The following is a 6440-nucleotide window of genomic DNA, read 5'->3' as shown; positions in this document are numbered from 1 at the left end:
CATGTCTGGGCTTTATGAGGTCAGTGTGATGATGAGACCTGCACCATTATGACATGTCTGGGCTTTATTATGTCACTCTGATTATGAGGCCTGCACCATTATGAGGTGTCTGGGCTTTATTATGTCACTTGATGATGAGGCTGCCCCTTTTGACATGGCTCGCTCTTTCTGTGGTCAGTGCCTTGAGAGGCCTGCCACCATTATGACAGGTTCTCGGCTTTCTGAGGTCAGTCAATGATGACGCATGCACCATTATAACAGTCTTGGCTTTATGGAGCTCAGTGCTTATGATGAGGCCTGCACCATTATGACGTTGTCTGGGTTTTCTATGGTTCCCTGCCTTGATGAAGCCTGCACCATTATAACATGTCTGGGCTTTATGAGGTCAGTGACGTGATGAGACCTGCACCATTATGACATGTTTGGGCTTTATGAGGTCAGTGCCATGATGAGGCCTGTACCATTATGACAAGTCTGGGCTTTATGAGGTCAGTGCCATGATGAGGCCTGCACCATTATGACATGTCTGGGCTTTATGAGGGCAGTGCCATGATGAGGCGTGAAGCATTATGAGCTATCTGGGCTTTATGAGGTCAGTGCCCTGATAAGGCCTGCACCATTATGAGCTGTCTGGGCTTTATGAAGTCAGTGGCATGATGAGGCCTGCACCATTATGACATGTCTGGGCTTTATGAGGTCAGTGCCATGATGAGGCCTGAACATTATGACATTTCATGCTTTATGAGGTCAGTGCCTTGAGGGAGCCTGCACCATTATGACATATTGGGCTTTAAGAGGTCAGTGCCATGATGAGGCCTGCACCATTATGACTTGTCTGGGCTTTATGAAGTCAGTGCCATGATGAGGCCTGCACCATTATGGCATGTCTGGACTTTATGAGGTCAGTGTGATGATGAGACCTGCACCATTATGACATGTCTGGGCTTTATAATGTCACTGTGAGGATGAGGCCTTCACCATTATGAGGTGTCTGGGCTTTATGAGGTCAGTGTGATAATGAGACCTGGACCATTATGACATGTCTGGGCTTTATGAGGTCAGTGCCATGATGCGACCTGCACCATTATGACATGTCTGGGCTTTATGAAGTCATTGCCATGATGAGGCCTGCACCATTATGACATGTCTGGGCTTTATGAGATCAGTGTGATGATGAGGCCTGCACCATTATGTCGTCTCTGGGCTGTTTCAAATCTGTGGGTGATGGGACCTGCACCATTATGACGTGTCTGGGCTTTATTATGTCACTGTGATTATGAGGCCTGCACCATTATGAGGTGTCTGGGCTTTATGATGTCAGTGTGATGATGAGGCCTGCACCATTATGACATGTCTGGGCTTTATGACGTCAGTGTGATGATGAGTCCTGCACCATTATGAGGTGTCTGGGCTTTATGAGGTCAGTGTGATGATGCGGCCTGCACCATCATGGCATGTCTGGACTTTATGAGGTCAGTGCCATGATGAAGCTTGCACCAGTAGGACATGTCTGGCCTTTATCAGGTCACTGTGATGATGAGGCCTGCAGCATTATGACATATCTGGCCTTAATGAGGTCAGTGCCATGAGGAGGCCTGCACCATTGTGACATGTTTGGGCTTTATGAGGTTACTGTGATGATGAGGCCTGCACCATTATGAGGTGTCAGGGCTTTATGAGGTCAGTGTGATGATGAGGCCTGCACCATTATGACATGTCTGCGCTTTATTATGTCACTGTGATGATGAGGTCTGCACCATTATGACATGGCTCGGCTTTATGCGGTCAGTGCCTTGGGGAGGCCTGCACCATTATGACAGATCTGGGCTTTATGAGGTCAGTGCCATGATGTGGCCTGCAACAGTATGACATGTCTGGGCTTTATGAGGTCAGTTGCATGAGGAGGCCTGCACCATTATGACATATGTGGGCTTTACGAGGTCAGTGTCATGAGGAGGCCTGTACCATTATGACATGTCTGGGCTTTATGAGGTCAATGCCATGATGAGGCCTGCACCATTATGACATGTCTGGGCTTTATTATGTCACTGTGATTATGAGGCCTGCACCATTATGAGGTGTCAGGGTTTTCTGATGTCAGTGTGATGATGAGGCCTGCACCGTTATGACATGTCTCGGCTTTATGCGGTCAGTGCCTTGAGGAGGCCTGCACCACTATGACAGGTTTGGGCTTTTTGAGGTCAGTGCACTGATGACGCCTGCACCATTATAACATGTCTGGGCTTTATGAGCTCAGTGCCATGATGAGGCCTGCAACATTATGACATGCCTGGGCTTTATGATGTCAGTGTGATGATGAGACCTGCACCATTATGACATGTCTGGGCTTTATGAGGTCAGTGCCATGAGGAGGCCTGCACCATTATGACATATGTGGGCTTTAAGAGGTCAGTGCCATGATGAGGCCTGCACCATTATGACATGTCTGGGCTTTATGAAGTCAGTGCCATGATGAGGCCTGCACCATTTTGGCATGTCTGGACTTTATGAGGTCAGTGTGATGATGAGACCTGCACCATTATGACATGTCTGGGCTTTATAATGTCACTGTGAGGATGAGGCCTTCACCATTATGAGGTGTCTGCGCTTTATGAGGTCAGTGTGATAATGAGACCTGCACCATTATGACATGTCTGGGCTTTATGAGGTCAGTGCCATGATGCGACCTGCACCATTATGACATGTCTGGGCTTTATGACGTCAGTGTGATGATGAGTCCTGCACCATTATGAGGTGTCTGGGCTTTATGAGGTCAGTGTGATGATGCGGCCTGCACCATAATGGCATGTCTGGCCTTTATCAGGTCACTGTGATGATGAGGCCTGCAACATTATGACATGTCTGGCCTTAATGAGGTCAGTGCCATGAGGAGGCCTGCACCATTGTGACATGTTTGGGCTTTATGAGGTTACTGTGATGATGAGGCCTGCACCATTATGACATGTCTGGGTTTTATGATGTCACTGTGATGATGAGGCCTGCACCATTATGAGGTGTCAGGGCTTTATGAGGTCAGTGTGATGATGAGGCCTGCACCATTATGACATGTCTGGGCTTTATGAAGTCAGTGCCATGAGGAGGCCTGCACCATTATGACATGTCTGGGCTTTATGAGGTCAGTGTGATGATGAGACCTGCACCATTATGACATGTCTGGGCTTTATTATGTCACTGTGATTATGAGGCCTGCACCATTATGAGGTGTCTGGGCTTTATTAAATCAGTGTGGTGATGAGGCCTCCACCATTATGACATGTCTGCGCTTTATTATGTCACTGTGATGATGAGGCCTGCACCATTTTGACATGGCTCGGCTTTATGTGGTCAGTGCCTTGAGGAGGCCTGCACCATTATGACAGGTCTCGGCTTTATGAGGTCAGTGCAATGATGACGCCTGCACCATTATAACATGTCTGGGCTTTATGAGCTCAGTGCTATGATGAGGCATGCACCATTATGACATGTCTGGGTTCTATGAGTTCCCTGCCTTGATGAAGCCTGCACCATTATAACATGTCTGGGCTTTACGAGGTCAGTGCCATGGTGAGGCCTGCAACATTATGACATGTCTGGGCTTTATGAGGTCAGTGCCATGATGAGGCCTGCACCATTATGACATGTCTAGGCTTTATGAGGTCAGTGCCATGATGATACCTGCACCATTATGACATGTCTGGGCTTTATGAGGTCTGTGCCTTGATGAGGCCTGCACCTATATGACATGTCTGGGCTTTATGAGGTCACTGTGTATAAGAGACTTCCACCAGTATGACGTGTCTGGGCGTTATGAGGTCACTGTGATGATGAGGGCTCTACCGTTATCAGGTGTCTGGGCTTTATGAGGTCAGTGTGATGATGAGGCCTGCACCAGTATGACATGTCTGGGCTTTATGAGGTCAGTGGCATGATGAGGCCTGCACCATTATGACATGTCTGGGCTTTATGAAGTCAGTGCCATGAGGAGACCTGCACCATTATGACATGTCTGGGCTTTATTATGTCACTGTGATTATGAGGCCTGCACCATTATGAGGTGTCTGGGCTTTATTAAATCAGTGTGGTGATGAGGCCTCCACCATTATGACATGTCTGCGCTTTATTATGTCACTGTGATGATGAGGCCTGCACCATTTTGACACGGCTCGGCTTTATGTGGTCAGTGCCTTGAGGAGGCCTGCACCATTATGACAGGTCTCGGCTTTATGAGGTCAGTGTGATGATGAGGCCTGCACCAGTATGACATGTCTGGGCTTTATGAGGTCAGTGGCATGATGAGGCCTGCACCATTATGACATGTCTGGGCTTTATGAGGTCAGTGCCATGATGAGCCCTGCACCATTATGACATGTCTGCGCTTTATTATGTCACTGTGATGATGAGGCCTGCACCGTTATGACATGGCTCGGCTTTATGCGGTCAGTGCCTTGAGGAGGCCTGCACCACTATGACAGGTTTGGGCTTTTTGAGGTCAGTGCAATGATGATGCCTGCACCATTATAACATGTCTGGGCTTTATGAGCTCAGTGCCATGATGAGGCCTGCAACATTATGACATGCCTGGGCTTTATGATGTCAGTGTGATGATGAGACCTGCACCATTATGACATGTCTGGGCTTTATGAGGTCAGTGCCATGAGGAGGCCTGCACCATTATGACATATGTGGGCTTTAAGAGGTCAGTGTCATGAGGAGGACTGCGCCATTATGACATGTCTGGGCTTTATGAAGTCAGTACCATGATGAGGCCTGCACCATTATGACATGTCTGGGCTTTATGAGGTCAATGTGATGATGAGGCCTGCACCATTATGTCGTCTCTGGGCTGTATCAAATCTGTGGGTGATGAGGCCTGAACCATTATGACATGTCTGGGCTTTATGAGGTCAGTGTGATGATGAGACCTGCACTATTATGACATGTCTGGGCTTTATTATGTCACTGTGATTATGAGGCCTGCACCATTATGACGTGTCTGGGCTTTATGAAGTCATTGCCATGATGAGGCCTGCACCATTATGACATGTCTGGGCTTTATGAGATCAGTGTGATGATGAGGCCTGCACCATTATGTCGTCTCTGGGCTGTTTCAAATCTGTGGGTAATGGGACCTGCACCATTATGACGTGTCTGGGCTTTATTATGTCACTGTGATTATGAGGCCTGCACCATTATGAGGTGTCTGGGCTTTATGATGTCAGTGTGATGATGAGGCCTGCACCATTATGACATGTCTGGGCTTTATGACGTCAGTGTGATGATGAGTCCTGCACCATTATGAGGTGTCTGGGCTTTATGAGGTCAGTGTGATGATGCGGCCTGCACCATAATGGCATATCTGGACTTTATGAGGTCAGTGCCATGATGAAGCTTGCACCAGTAGGACATGTCTGGCCTTTATCAGGTCACTGTGATGATGAGGCCTGCAACATTATGACATGTCTGGCCTTAATGAGGTCAGTGCCATGAGGAGGCCTGCACCATTGTGACATGTTTGGGCTTTATGAGGTTACTGTGATGATGAGGCCTGCACCATTATGACATGTCTGGGCTTTATGATGTCACTGTGATGATGAGGCCTGCACCATTATGAGGTGTCAGGGCTTTATGAGGTCAGTGTGATGATGAGACCTGCACCATTATGACATGTCTGCGCTTTATTATGTCACTGTGATGATGAGGCCTGCACCATTATGACATGTCTGGGCTTTATGAGGTCAGTGTGATGATGAGAGCTGCACCATTATGACATGTCTGGGCTTTATTATGTCACTGTGATTATGAGGCCTGCACCATTATGAGGTGTCTGGGCTTTATTAAATCAGTGTGGTGATGAGGCCTCCACCATTATGACATGTCTGCGCTTTATTATGTCACTGTGATGATGAGGCCTGCACCATTTTGACATGGCTCGGCTTTATGTGGTCAGTGCCTTGAGGAGGCCTGCACCATTATGACAGGTCTCGGCTTTATGATGTTTCAGTGCATGGATGACGCCTTGCACCCCATTATACCGTCTGGGCTTTATGAGCTCAGTGTGGTAATGAGGCCTGCTCCATTATGACATGTCTGGGCTTTCTGAAGTCAGTGCCGTGAGGAGGCCTGCACCATTATGACATGTCTGGGCTTTATGAGGTCAGTGCCATGATGACGCCTGCACCATTATGACATGTCTGGGCTTTATGAGGTCAGTGTCATGATGTGACCTGCACCATAATGACGTGTCTGGGCTTAATCAGGTCACTGTGATGATGAGGCCTGCACCATTATGACATGTCTGGGCCTTTCTTGAGGCTCACTGTGTATAAGAGACTTCCACCACTATGACGTGTCTGGGCGTTATGAGGTCACAGTGATGATGAGGGCTCTACCGTTATCAGGTGTCTGGGCTGTATGAGGTCAGTGTGATGATGAGGCCTGCA

The sequence above is a fragment of the Pipra filicauda genome, unplaced genomic scaffold, assembly GCF_003945595.2.
Source record: "Pipra filicauda isolate LSUMZ 115617 unplaced genomic scaffold, ASM394559v2 scaffold865_size63488_pilon, whole genome shotgun sequence".
NCBI classification, from domain to species: domain Eukaryota; kingdom Metazoa; phylum Chordata; class Aves; order Passeriformes; family Pipridae; genus Pipra; species Pipra filicauda.
The sequence above is the reverse complement of the archived record's forward strand: the minus strand, read 5'-3'. Positions refer to the sequence as shown.